Source organism: Bombus flavifrons, chromosome 17, assembly GCF_040668555.2.
Source record: "Bombus flavifrons isolate JBK064 chromosome 17, iyBomFlav1_principal, whole genome shotgun sequence".
NCBI classification, from domain to species: Eukaryota; Metazoa; Arthropoda; class Insecta; order Hymenoptera; family Apidae; genus Bombus; species Bombus flavifrons.
In genome coordinates, this window is record NC_138458.1 from 1,161,390 (window position 1) to 1,176,669 (window position 15,280).

The 15,280-nt window shown below is 34.8% G+C and overlaps 1 protein-coding gene across 1 annotated transcript in view; it reads left to right on the forward strand.

Moving 5' to 3' along the window:
* Positions 1-15,280, forward strand: part of DIP-lambda (Dpr-interacting protein lambda) — a 560,727-nt gene that overhangs the window by 118,777 nt on the left and 426,670 nt on the right. Inside the window, exon 3 of the mRNA XM_069130556.1 lies at positions 15,184-15,243. The gene's annotated coding sequence lies outside the window, so the exon portion shown is untranslated. The remainder of the gene's footprint in view (positions 1-15,183; positions 15,244-15,280) is intronic.

Below are 15,280 nucleotides of genomic sequence, written 5' to 3' on the forward strand. Positions count from 1 at the left end.
GTTTTTGTTATTGAGTATCGCTTATTAAACTACACTAAACCCTAATTAAAGCATCATTACTTGTCCTTACTGTAAGATCCATAAGTTACTACATCTATTTGGAGTGATTAAACGCGGCGAATGTTATAAAAATGTAAGTTCGCTCTCGTATTCGCTACATTGTCGTATGATGGATTCGATGTCACCTATTCTATGTAAATTCATTAGTAAATGCGCACGAGGAATGGCAATAATTAATCTTCTTTAGGAATGCGGGGCCGATTTAATCTTTGATATGGATTTAAATGTCGCAATATTAATTCTTGATCACGAAATTACTAATTTAGTCGCTGAAAATCATATTATCACGCAACCTTTTCTGCACGTAAAGGTCTTCCATTATTTCGGTATTCTGATATATCTGTAATTTCCTACTGCTTCGTCGATAGCGCGTTATTTTCCCACGAAAAGTAAATGCAAATAAATATTTTTATGCCAATAAAGCCAGTTAACGAATTATTAAAACTTTAACATTGTTGACCGGCAGAAGAAATCATTTGCAGCCTATGATTTTTTTAGAAGCTTTTTTCTTCACCCATCCGGTAGTGTAGAATCATACTACTAATCATTCTTTTTAGGTGTACAATCAACTCCCGAAGTGTGTCTCGCGTGTCCTATTACCCCTTGTATACTGTTAATAATGATAGCGATGATAGATCGTTAGATGATGCGAGTGACGTAATTAACGTGAATTTGAAAAAATTACTTGATTGATTCTCTTGAAATATATAAAATCGAATGTGAATATATTTTGTCAATCTACAAACAATCTATAAACAAATTAATAGCGAAGAAATGAGATTAAAATGAACGAAAAGTTTAATGGAATTTTAACCTTTTGTTCTTGCGATGAATATATTTTAAAAAATACGCGAATGGAAATGCTCGACGAAAATAAAACAAATTCGAATCTTAATATACAACCTCATGATTTTATAACCTCCGGTGAATACGATGCATCTGAAACATGTCTGAAATCCGTCGAGCGAGCAGTTCTTCAATCAAGTGGTATGAAAATTCCATTGATTGATGAAACATGCAAATTCGTTACATGCAAGGACGTGTTGTCGCATATGCATACAACGGACAAAATTTTCCAGTAGTTTGAGCAAAGAATGAATTATATTGGAAACTTTAGATTTAGAGATTATCTCGCTTTCTTAAATAATTTACATACAGTTCTTTTTTTTTTATCGAGTCCAAAAAAAGCCCCTTATAAAGAATTATGTACCATAAGGGGTACGTTAGCTTTCCCTAGCTACTATTTTTCCGGACGCATGAGATTTTACACGAAAGTTTAATTTAAGTTAGGAGAACACTTAAACGTGCAAATTACTGTGCACCTTCTAAGAAAATAACGCGTTTCAATATCTGGTTCGCAAAGTAAGGGTTTCGTGTTCAGTGGCGGGTACAGCTCCTGTTTTCTCAAATTCTTCGTTAGGCCGACTCTATGAGAATTAAAGAATTGCAAGGGACTCTTCCAGACTATTTGATTTAAATCCTGCTTTTTCAGAAAAGTGGTAGCGATCAAAGGACAAACTCTCGTGAGTTTAACCTTTATTTGCGAATCGTGGTTTATTATTGTCTTTAAAATAATATACAATATTCAAATTACATTCGTACTTAAGTGATTCACGAAAATCATGTTTTAATTAATTTAATTACACAGTATATCCATTTGTGATGGAATCAAAAAATTATTTACGCATTTTTCCTTAAATTCGTTATATTTTCTTTTAATTTCGAGAATACAGAAGTTACGATAGCCTCTGTATCTATTTTTGAATTATGCCGGAAGAGAAGAACACTAATCAGTAGAAATTTTAATGTTACGATTCCATCATTTATGATATATATGTCGGGTTATGGTTGGAATTTTGGGCGCGTAACAACTCTTCACGTGAATTAACCATTGTTTTACACAACCGAGATTATATTTACACGTATACACAAGTCTACTACAAAGATTAACAAATAATAAGTCTAGTGAATAATAAGCTTAACAAATAATAAGTTAGTGGATAATAAGTTGAACGAATAATAAGTCTAACAAATAATAAGTCTAATGAATAATAAGTTTAACGAATAGTAAGTTCAATGAATAGTATGATTTACGAACAATAAGTTTAATGAACGCTATTAGCAATATTTTTGAGTTCAATCGAATCCACGGCCAACGGGATAACTCTTTACTAAGCATAGACTGATCTTAAGTACAGAAATACGATGGTTGAAAACTCGACGTGTCACTCTCCAAAGCAGTCGCAAGAATGCCAGCCTCGTCGAGATTTTTCTCGCTGTACGATTGCATTTGTTTTTCTATACCCGTTTGGAAGCATCGAGAAGGTTTCAAACGCCGTTGCTAGGCAGACTCGTTGGAAGCATCGAGAAAGTTCCAAACGCCGTTGTTAGGCAGTTTCTGCCTGGAGTTTGATTAGTAATACAATGTATGACCCATTGTATCACACGTGGCTAGGCCCGCTCCCGAGGCCGCATGCCGCCACAACCACATTTCTCGGAAAACCCATACAACCACTCCAGACCTCCGTTAGGCAAAACGTACATCCCGTGACCGTGGCTACGTTCGGCGACCAATTGTCACCTCGAACCCAATTTCGCTATCACAAATCTCGAACAATTACAGCTATGATAAAATCCAGGCTAGAGTACTAGAGGATGTTCCCAAAATTTCCAAGGAACGGCTTCGGCTTTCCTTTCATCTCCGACATATAATATTAATGAATTCTGCAGAAAATACGTAAAATGTATTTGGAATGCTTCTTTTCCTCGAGGCTGTTAATTCTTCGCAGATGTAAGCTGATTTTACAGAAATTGTTCATGTAGTTTTGCTTCTATCGGTATATGTTATATGTAAGTCATTATTTAGTAAAAAATTGCACATTTTGTGCAAGTTTCCAATTTCAATATTTATACGAATCGAGGAAATGACAGTGTTATGATAAGAAAAATAGATATTTAAGTGATTACGAGCGTGTAATATTCCCTTTATCGATACATTGTTTCATGAGTCTTCTTTTTAAGTTCACTTTCCTTATTTTTAGATGGTTGAAAGTGTTTTGCTGTACTATTAATTTTCGTAGTAGTATTAGAGGGCTTTGGTCAGGATGCTATTACACAAATATGTAGTACGATCTCTGATAAGTAAAAGTTTTGACTTGCCAGAATGTTTGTTGGAGCACTGATACGATCATTAAGCTTATTGCTGAATGTTGTATCTTTTCCATCTTCTTAATGTTATTAATATCGATGAGAATGGAAAGTAATTGGAAAGATATATTACGGTTAGCCATAATTTTTCATCGGCGAAGCTAATCTCTTCAATTGCATTAAACTTCCTATCCGCGTTTTCTGGTTTTTGATTATACGTGTCATTGCCAGATTAGCAAAAATAAACCAATGTTTAGCTTCGCAGGGTAGGGGCCCAGCTAGGTATTTTCTACTTTTTCAATAAGTTGGTGTAATTTATTTTTGGTGTTTCTGTCTTTGAGTACTTATTTTTGATACCCACAAAGGCTTTTCTAAGAGCAGCGTATTCGTTAGTAACAATGATAAAATTTACTATTTAGTCGAACGTAGTTTGTCAAAATTCTGTTTCGGCTCCTCGTTGCTTCAACATAAGGATGATCTCTGCTTTCTGTAGCAGTTTCACCCTTAGTACCAGAGAACATCGGGTCTTCGCTATCAGGATTGTCTGCAGAGATCTCGGAAGATACAGATAAGAGTCTTTTGTTGCAACGTGCTCCGGTCGTCCGGTTGTCGCAGGTTCCGAAAAACCACGGGAGTGTTTGTGACGCTATTTGTCGTTAATATTATTGTTACTGTTATTGTTAATGACGGAGTCGGAGGCTGAAACATTGTCATGTGAAACAATAAGATAGTCGACAGCTGTATCTCGAGATTTGTTATTAGTAGTACATTGTCTTGCTACGTGATTTTTCTTTTACGAAGAGAACTTTGTCCGTAGATGTAAACGTGTATACGATATTGTATGTATTGTATACACGTTTGTATTGTATGTATGTATGTAAAAATTCTGGGATTTTTTATACGTCTTCTAGATTGACGTATATCGTGGCTTAAAACTTAACGCTCTAACAGCCGCATATTTCGCCATTACGGCCAATCGCGAACGCTTTTCACTCAATCTATTATCGCATAATTACCATCATGATTGAATTAATTATTGAATTAATTATCATCGTTACTGAATCTTTATCATGCTATTTTTATTTATTTTCTACACTTACGCGTTATAGAAATAAAGAAATCGGGATTACAATCATTTGCTGACCAATCACTTTCGCTGGATCATTAGACTCACAAACTGCCGGTCTCTTCAGTGCATTTATAGATCGTTTCGCTTGATTAAATTAAAAAGAGAAAAGAAAGAATAATTTCACGTGGACACGACGGCGGCCAACAACACAACATCACGTTTACGTGACGCTGCCGTCAAAGTGTTAAAACGTGACTGAAGCTAGGTTCCTGTATAGCTGCTGTTAAGCAAGTAAACTTGGAGGTAATTTTAATGTTTCTTTATGCAAAAAGGTTTTCGATATGTTCGTTTCAGATGCATGACGCAACATTTAAAAGTATAATTCTCAGTGAAAACCCGACTAAAGGTCTTATTGCGACATTGGTATCCCCGGAGACAATTGAAGACTGTTTAGAGAGAAGTGGATTCTCGGTTCGTTTACTGTCCAGATATATCCACACACGGTCGTTAGAAATTCGAGAAATGAAACGGCTGGCCACCAAAAGCTCCTTCAATACTACCGGCAATGATTACTGCTTCTCTGTTGGGATAGACGTTAAACATATTGGCGGATATTATCAGATTTTCTTTGCTTACCTCGAGACTCCTGTACCTAAAGGTTCAGATATACTTTCCTGAACTAGCTTTAGCGAACAGCATGATAAAGATACTAAATATTTGGAAATTTCTTTCAATATGCAACACACAGAAATGTGCACGACTGCTCGGAAGGAACTCTGACGTACAGTTGGGAAAGAATTCAGCCACCTGACATAATTTTGAAATCCTTCCGATTTAATTTTGCGTGTTATATTAGATAGTTGAAAGTAACGTTCTATAATCATATTAAGACACGTATAGTTTTCATTTCGATATGTAGAGTATCATCGAACCGATTTCGTATAGAGCTCAATTTTCGAAAAAATCGAGTTTGGAAATCGAGTATACTTGAGTAATCAGTAAGAGGTTATTCTACGTATGAAATTAAGTCGAAGATGTAGAACAAATTCTTCGTCTCGGTGATACAAAGGAAAACCAGCTGAAATTTAATTGTAGAAATTTCATATCTATAATAAAACATGGTATGGGTATGGAGATGCACAATGCCTTTATAAAACTTGAAAGTTTACATTCTATCGATGATCCGATAGAGTGATATATAGAGGGTGTACCGAAAATCATGGTACAAGCCGGAAGAGGGTGATTCCCCGTGTAAAAGCAAGTCGAAAATGACTATATTTATTGTAAATAAATCATCAATAATAATAATATTTTATTGCCGATACTACAGTAAGGTTGTTGGAAAAGTGCTCGCAACAGAGGTGTACCCAGAACACGAATGTAATTTAAAGAGTTCACATAAACACATATTCAATATGATCGTGTTCTTAAATATTTGTTGAAAATTTGAAAATTAGTTGAAAGAATGAACAACCGTTACACTGAAATTTAGTTTGTTTTTAGGAGACAGATTTGTTATTAGTTTGAGGTTTTAAACGTGCGAATTTGTTAGCCCGTAAGTATTTCACGCATAATTTTTTAACTCCACGTTATTAATCTCCTAGGTAAGACGCGCCACTATAGTGGCTTTCGCGGATGTCATCTTATATTACGACGTTTATCTTCTTATATTACTGACCGTTTCAACTAAATGGTCTTTTTCATTTGTCTTACTTCACGTAATGTTTTATAACAGTGTTAACAATATACAGATAGAATATATAGTCTTTGTTTTTGATACGCCAGTGTCTTGCTTTTGTTAAAATAAATATACCATTATTAGATGCTCTTTTTAACATGCCGATCCGTATCCTTATAATTTTTTAGAATCTTCAATCTCAAAATGTCGCTTCAAAATGGAAAACGAAGAGCAATTTGGAAAACACTATCCCGCTATGAGTGTGAAAATCGTGACGTGGGTCTGTGTGTCGTACCGTGCTTTAAAATATGTCACACACAGTTGTATTATTAATTATTAAAGTAAATTATTAAACTTAAAGTATATGCTTCATATTTTCAAGAAAAAACTTGATACCAATGTGCTTGCGCAGAGAACAGCACTATCCGTCACATATTGCAGTGGCGTATCGTTTACACGTAATTCGCGTCAAACTCTGCCGTAGAGAGAAACAGCTGCGCGCAAAATTCAGCCCTACCTAAGAGGTTAAACGTCTCCTATCACCTGCGCATAGTACAGTTGATGTAAGGTATCTTCCAAGATGTTAATTCTCAATACCGTCTGCCATTGTTTTATTTCCTGTACTGTTTATATTATGTACATTTTGTGTTTATTATTTTGTTATACCTTCAAAGAATAATTTGGAACTGGAATTTATCAAGTAACTCTTTTACGAAACTTCTGCTGCATCTTCAAATAACGGTTTACGCATCAAGTTTATTCGCGTCAGTGTTACTTAACATTTATGAAGTAATTTGTTTGAACAATTTTGTAGGCGTTACGTAATAAGAAATTAACCTAATTTTCTTATTTGATATTTTATGCTTCCATCTACTTCGTCAAAAATATCCTAAGCGCTTTAAACCAAGCAATATAAACTTTCTCAGGAAAAGAGAATATGTGTATACTTCGTCGACTTCGTCTATATACCTGAAGATGGATGCCGACTTCATCAAAATTAGGGCAGGTATAAACTTTAAAGGACATTATAAAAATGATCAATGTTGTTCCAGGAGACGACGAGGAATGAATTTTATAATGTAGAATCTGCATCGGCGATGAAAATTTACGTAGGAGAACGTTGGGCGGAACGGCGTACTATTTCTTAAATATATTATTCTTTTTTATGTGTCAAGGATGGAGATTTGACAGTTATTGCATGTGATTCTATAATTTTTTTAGTAATGTAATGCATAGACAATACGACGAGAAAGATCGATTGTTATTTTAAAAATTCAGGGAGAATAATCAAAATGTTAGTTTCCTTACTCGTAGTATAATAAATAATTTTACTGTAGAGTTTAAATTTGAAGAAAATAAAAAATAGTCTACACTGGATAATGCATACATTAATGTTACCTAATTTAAGATTCCTTTCACTTTTCTCACAGAAACCAATCGCGCAACTGTCCAGGAGGGAAATCCGAAACGTATTACAGCGTAATGTTGCAGCTGACGATTAAAAAGTTATAATCATATTACGTTTATCGTGTAACAAGTTCAGCTTGCAAGCGTACTTTCGAAAGGACGTTGATGGTGATACTAAGTCATACTTGTCATCTTGGCAAGATTGCGCGGCGTGTGGTTTGCTTTTCAGTCGTCACTTTCGCAGCACCGGTGCATTCACAATAGAAGCGACGATCTCGAGCACTGGAGATGCAGTTACTATGTTGAGAGTGTAATTATGGATGGCAGTGGAGGAAACCTAGAGGGTTATTGCAACCTAGCTAGTGCAGTTTGCTACTGTGTGTGTTAACTTACGTGTGCGGTAGCTACCACATCATTCACCGACAGTTCACGAGCTATGCATATCGCACTAGTTCGTCGTCAATTTTTGCAACTACGTTCTTATAATACTGTTCCGAACGTTGTTTTTCAATTATATGGTACGTTATACTAACAATGAGATTTATTCAAATATGTATATACAGCATTGAAATATAAGTAACATGGATGATATTGCAAGTAACCTTACATGATGTAATACGACATGTGTGGTTGCAAACATTTCTATAAAATGCTATCAAGATAATAAGTAAATATATATATATATTATGTAATTACATTAATAGTAAACCAACGGACACGTCTGTGTTCACAGTTACATATATTTACGCATAGTAAGTGCATACGTTACGCATAGTAGTAATATATTTTTGTTAATAACTTTTGAAGAAATAACAACTGCACGTCAAAACTCTATGCCAAAATCAAGATCATCGAAACTGGCTTCCCCTTTACCAATATTTACCACAAAATGTGTTGGCAAATTTAAGCAAATATAACTTAGAACTAATTGCAATTTATTTTAAATCTAATCCAAACTCAAACAAAAAATGGTATTGAAGTAATAAATGTATACAGTAAGAAGCAAGAGCGCAGAAAACTATAACTAAATAAATATGCCGTCTTTTTTTAATGTGACAAATTAATATGCATGTTATTTCATTTTAAAACAACAGGAACGTAAATTTATCAACAGGGAGGCAGTGGTGCAATTTTTAATCCGCGTTATAGGGGGTCACACTGTATATTATTTATTAAATTAATAGCGAACCAATATATAAAATTATGTATGGAAAAAATGTACATTCTCGTTAGAAACATAATTTGCTTCAGTGTTTTGTTTAGCTCTCGGAACTTTTATCATACGAAATATGAATCTTTAAAGTAGTGCAAAGTAAGTCTTAAAATATCTAGTCCCTGTAATGATTTCCTTTTAAGCCTATAATCTATTCAACAATGACAAATTACACTGAATTAAATATTGTTGCGAGAATTAGTTCAAGAACAATTAGCATTAAAATTGGAACAAATTGAGCACACAGTAAAGACATAATGAAATGGCATTTCCATGATAAAGAAACCATACGCTACTAATATATTAACGGTTTTATTCAAATTCGCAATTTACACCAAGCAATTAACAATTTTATTAAAAATGAAAGATAACCTAAAATTTTCATGTAGTAATGAGAAGTGGATAATCATTTTCGAAATTGCTGCGCAGATGAAGAGTGTAAACGAGAGAAAGAAAACAACTGAATTTTTCTGAAGTAAATGAGACAATAGATTAATCGTATAATAAAATTTGTAAAGAGGGAGAGGGAGGAACAAATTCCTCCACTCCTCATTTTTTGAAAATAAATTGTGGCATATTAAAGATATAATTGGCACGTTTAAGGAGGCTTATATTTGTTTGAATTCGTTTTAGATAAGCAGGAAGAGCCCGATTACAACGCGAATGCCATTGTCACTAACGTAGGCAACACCATTCTCTATCATAAAATTGTATTTCCAGTTCATTTTCTTGATCAGTTTGCGGCTTAAAAATAAATTAATTCTCCAAATTTATTTACATTTCTGGTTTTTCTACGTATATACATATATTTTAATTACAATTACAAGTTGACGACACAGTGTGTTACTTTTTCTGTTTAATCTGTAGGACTGTAACTTACAATTAGGAGGTTGGAAAGGGCCGTAAGAAGGAAGGAAAAACGTATTTCGTCCGGAACCTGCTGGAAGACTCATCAGTAAGGCTATTTGTCTATTTAGAGAATTTTGTTGTCTTTTATGTTGATCTTTTAGGATCCAACTTTCAGACAGTTTTCCATAGCGAGCGTTGCGATCTGTTTATATAATCGTGCTTTAGATATCAGGATAGAAAAGGTCATATCGAAAATTGTATTTATGGGAACAGGTAGACGGGACGACCGCCTGTGAGAAAGTGTCGTAGACTTTAGGTAGCAGAGTAGGGAGTGTACCTAAATCTCACTTTAGACGAGAAGACTAACTTTCAGTTCCCTGATGAGTTATGCACTGCTGAAAATTGAAGTCTATACAGGTATTTTCATTTATCGTTACGGAAGTGTTACTATTCAATCTATTTATCTTCTCTCAACTGAAATGAATTTCAAGACAATTTTGTATAGTTACTAAGGTAACAGGATGCTAAGCGAAGAAAATAGTAGTTCGAATTTATACAACTAGACATGATTCGTATGGTATTGTGTCATCATGATATATCTATGATAGCTTTATAAAAATGTAATCGTCATTTATTTAGAATAGTTGACCGTCCTGAACGACATTTGCGACACGTACGAAAGCTTTTGCTATTTTTGAGGATTCAAATATTTCATTCACTTTGGATATATTGATTCTATTTCCTGCTGAATACGAATGATTCTATTCTCAACCCCGGAAACCTACGTATTTTTAACATTATTGAATATTCTCGTAACATTCTTTTTCTGTTGTTTTCTAGACACCTTAAGAATTGATGATTTTCATTTAAGGAAAGAACATGGAAATGGAAACATTATTTTGAATTGTTTGGGGAGGAGGTCTATTTAACAGAGTCAAAACCTACAAAAATGATGAATGCGTAAAAAGAGTTTCTTTCTGCAATTCTATAAACTATGGCATAGATTAAAAGAGTACACCAGTGTTTCATTTATATATATGTCGGTGATGAAAGGACATCGGAGCCTCCCCTTTGGAATTTCGGGAAAATCCCCTAACACCGTAATCTAGATTCTATCATAGGCGTAATTAAACAATTATCGTCATTCGATCCGATTGTATTTGTTCGAGATTTGTGATAATGAGCTTGGGCTCGAGGCGACAGCCAGTCGCCGAACGTAGCCGCGGTCACGGGATGAACGCTTTGTCTAACAAAGCTATGGAGTAATTCTATAGCTCTCCTTAAAAGAAATATTTGTAGCACGCAACAGTAAACATTCCAACGGTTTCTGTCCCGTGGCTCGCCACACGCAGATCCTATTCTTCGGGTATGATGGTTACTAGATGCCGACGCGTCTCCACAGTACGTGATCAGCTAGCCCGAGGGCCGTTATAAACACTGAGATCTAGTTACCTAAAGTCCTTCAAACAGACAAACAGTCTTTGTCCCAACTACGGGAAGATAGGGGAGATCTATTTTTTTTCAACAAACGACGTCTCCCACTAGCAACTTTCCCTCGAGGGCGGCTAGCATCTTTTTCTAACCACCGATATGGAGATTGGCCAATTAGCAGCAACGCCAATTTCCCTCACCTTCTAAACGAAGGCTATCCTCGACGAATCCATGGATCTCGTGTCCTTAGACACACCCCATCATAGTTTTCCTCTGCGGCATCATCGCGACGGAAAGTCATTCTCTCGTGAGGTCGTATTAGCGAGTTACTTGGCGCCTGTACGCTTGGTGGATATTCCACGTTTTAACAAAGAGTCCGACTTAGATTTTGTGAGCATGTTCATCCATCATCCCGTTGACCGCGGATTCGTTATTGAACCTAGGATCATTGTCATTAGTTTCTCGGGTATCTAATTACCACGGTTACTTGTCCAATTCTATAATAATCGTATTTGCACTAGTCAATGTCTTCTCTATCGCATAACGACAATGTGTAATCCAAACGAAGATTCGTTTCACGCCCCTAACCCTAATTCTAATGTAAACCCGACATATAATAAAACCTCGGTGGGGTAATGCAGTAATATCAGTTATCGATACGACAACTGAACATATCCATGAACAGACAATTCGTGGTCTAAGGTAAAAGATAATGTTGAAAAGTTAAAAAATTTCTGGGCCGATCAGGATTCTGTTCTCGCTCACGTCGAGCTTTTCAATTGAACGTCTGTAATGTGTAAGACTTCGAGTACAGTACTAGAAATATTTTAATATTACAAGTTTAAGCATTAAAGTATTTATATGAGTATGAAGAATAAGTTTTCGTGTTCATTACTGAGGTGAAAGAGTACGGTAAAAGAAGCTGTCTTCGCTATAATTGTACGTATATTTTTAGCTAGTAGTTTGGAAGATAATGATTCGATAGCCGTGAAACACGTATTCGGTCTCACGGCACTCTTAAAGTCTTATTAGGTATATTTTCAGAAGCACATGTCACTCTCAGTAGATAGCCAAATTTCAACATTCGTTTCCTTTCGTTCGTGTTCTGCTCCCAAAATCATTTTAAGCAGATTTGGTAAAAGCTGACAGACCAATTCTACTCGGTTGTAACAACAACACCCGAAGGATTCATATTGCTGAAGAAGAAATTTGCCACCAAATAAGCGACTTATCGAAGAGGGGGAGGGCATGTCGCTTGGTATGTCGCTTAGCTTTGTTTTTCTCCGATCCATTAGATAGATTACTTTCGTGAGTCCGATCGGAATTACGACCTTCGAACAATTTTATATTCTGTGCCTTTTCAGCAAGTTCCTACGTAAGAAATTTTACATCGAAAAACCTTTCACCCTCAATTAGAGTCTTAGCGAAGACGAAGGACCTTCTCACTAAATAGATTGTTTTCACTATTCCAAACACAGGGTTCAAGATATTTCTCCATATGCGCATTTTCATTTAAACATCGTACATAAAAGAGGAATTATGTTGTATCTTTATTCTCCTTTATCTGGGAAACTAATTTCCAGTTTCATTCGAAAGTTTGTGCCGATTGAGCTCACATCGTGACGTGTCATTTGACACAAAATTCAGTTCCAAAATCACGTGATCAAAAATAGGTGAAAAAAGACTTGTTATGGATGTTGTAACGTTGTGGGAAACGTTTTTCGGATTGTACGATAGACGACCTGCTTTCATGTCGTGATTCTTTTTTTAAATAGCTTTCATTTTTTACGTTTGTTAACAACGACTTAATTCAAGACAGACAGTTTATAATGTAATATAATTTCCCGATCGGTGATATCTATACATCTAGTGGTGAAATTCGTTTGTTAATAGTTTGGAAATGATTTGTTCCGTCTGGAAAGCATAAAATAATGACGCGGTGTCTCGGTCGGTGAAGCTTGTAGCGCGATTGTGAAGGAAGGTTATTTTTGAATCTTTAAATCTTATTAGTATTATCTCTAATTATATTAATTATTTTATTATTATTATCTCTATTATCTTATCCTAATTATATTATCTCTAAGTATTATCTCCTTAGAACTTCCTCCCTACTTATAGGGATGTTTTAGAAACTCGATATTTCCGAAGGGTAATCTAGGAACACGTACCAGTTGCCAAGATTTTTAACCTGAAGGAATACCATGATTCTTCTGAAAAAGCGGACATTTCGCGTCAATGCAGGTAATGCTACACCTTTCAGCGCGAAGAGGTGCGCAAAGAGCGTATAGTAATCGCGATACCAGAGTACCATGCATTAGAATATCAATTTTTTGAAAGCAATCGATCAATATGTATTCCGAGCATACTAAAAAAATACTTGAACTTTCCGGGTAAAATACACACGTTCTACAACGTTCAAAACATTAGACTCCTCTCTCCAGTTTACCAAGTGTTGACATTATTCAACCCTCAAACACCAGACATCCTTAAACATCCATATGGTATACATCTTCAAACATTCGAACGTTACACATCAAACACACTTAACACGTACAGTGATACACATACAGAAGATCTGTTGGGGGAATTGACAGAGTCAATTTAACAGTAGCGGCGTGTCGGCCGTCAGTTAATGATGATGGTTATGGTAACAATGAATACGCTATATATATATATATATATATATATATATATATATATATATATATATATATATATATATCTTTCTCTTTTCCTCTCATTGTCAATCCATGGATTTATAGTAATAGGGTGCAACATTCAAGGTCCCGTGTTTCTGATATTTTTATAGTGAAATTCAGAATGAAACGGATTAATTCCGTTATGTTGAAATAATAATAATAGTTAAGCTTTCCTTAAGTAAACATTTTTATTCGAATAATTTTTTAATAAGATGCTGATATAATGCATACAATATTAGTAATTATAGTTTGTATCTTTGAGCAAATTAGCTTCGTTATAAAATTTATCATGTCCGATTGTACATTTCATAAGAAGAAGTTGGCGCAAGAGGTAGTCTGGACACGAAGAAAAAAATCAATTTACTTCTACAAGATATTTATTTGCTGTAAAATACGTACAAACTTTATGTAGGTCTCTTACTGTCTGTAATACAGTGCTGTTCATTGCCATGTTCTCTGAGCAATATCGCACGACAGGAAGATATAAATTAGACAATTTCATAGGAACAATACGGCGATGTTGCCACAAGAAGCAATAATGTGGTGCACAAGTAATTCTACCTGACCGAAATACATAATTCTACCTCTCTAAGGTTAAATTAGCATTCTATGTAGAAGTAACATGACTCGTATGTACAATGTACAGGGTGTACGAAAGTAAGTGTCAGGATCACCACAGTGTGATTCTATAGCTCCGGGACGGTGAAGATTTGTTTAAAAAAGTAGCACCAAAATTCACCATCACCATGAAATTCAACTGTATTGTACTCGTCACGGTGTTAAAATTGAAAAAGAAACGACGTTAAAGTTCCATTGGCTCTTGCACCGATGTTACTTATAATACGTTTATATTTCGCAGTCAGATAGAAGGTAAATAACGTGATATTAATCAGGAGACAGAGAATTATTTCTTAGCATATTAATGACACATATAACTCTAATTATTAGTATGTAATTATTTAAAATTGAGTCACATGTCCTCCGCACGTAACCTAATGATAGCCACGGTTTTATTTTTTTCAGTTATACACAAAAGTATTGGTACAGAGGCTTTTTTAATACAATTATCGTAAACTTGTCAATGAAAATGCACACACATTCATTATAAAAGATCGAGTCGTAGTTTTGGAAATTAATGTACATAATTAGTTGTAGAATAGATAAAAATACGCGACGTACGTTTTTCGAGAAACCGTTAGACTTAATTCATCCCTGAGAAAGACAAAGCCGTTAAACGTATAGTATCGTCCAATTTCTTTGAATCAACAAACACGTCCATTTAAAATATGTTTCGAAATATTAATCTGCTAATTCGGAAGAAAGCGTCAACTCATTACAATATTTTGAGAATCTTTTACTTTTAATGCATTATAACCATATTACGATACAGTTTACATTCGTTTAGATCCAAATTGGCCTATGTGAGATTAGCTTTTTTATTTATACGCTTACCACTGCCACGTTTCAACGGATTTCTGACTATGAGATATTTTATTTGATAGGGATTATCTAGTTTAAAATATTTAAAATGCAGTTGAACGAAATATAATACTAAATATTTATTGCTAGATCATTTGATTTTTAAATCAATTACATTTATTGCATCGTTACTAACACTGTCGTTTTTCAGATTAACGATGAAACCATAAATTTGAGCCATTCAAGGTGCCAACGCTAGCTAGTATCGGTGGTGAGTAAAAATTGAACCTTTTGCATTATATAAAGTC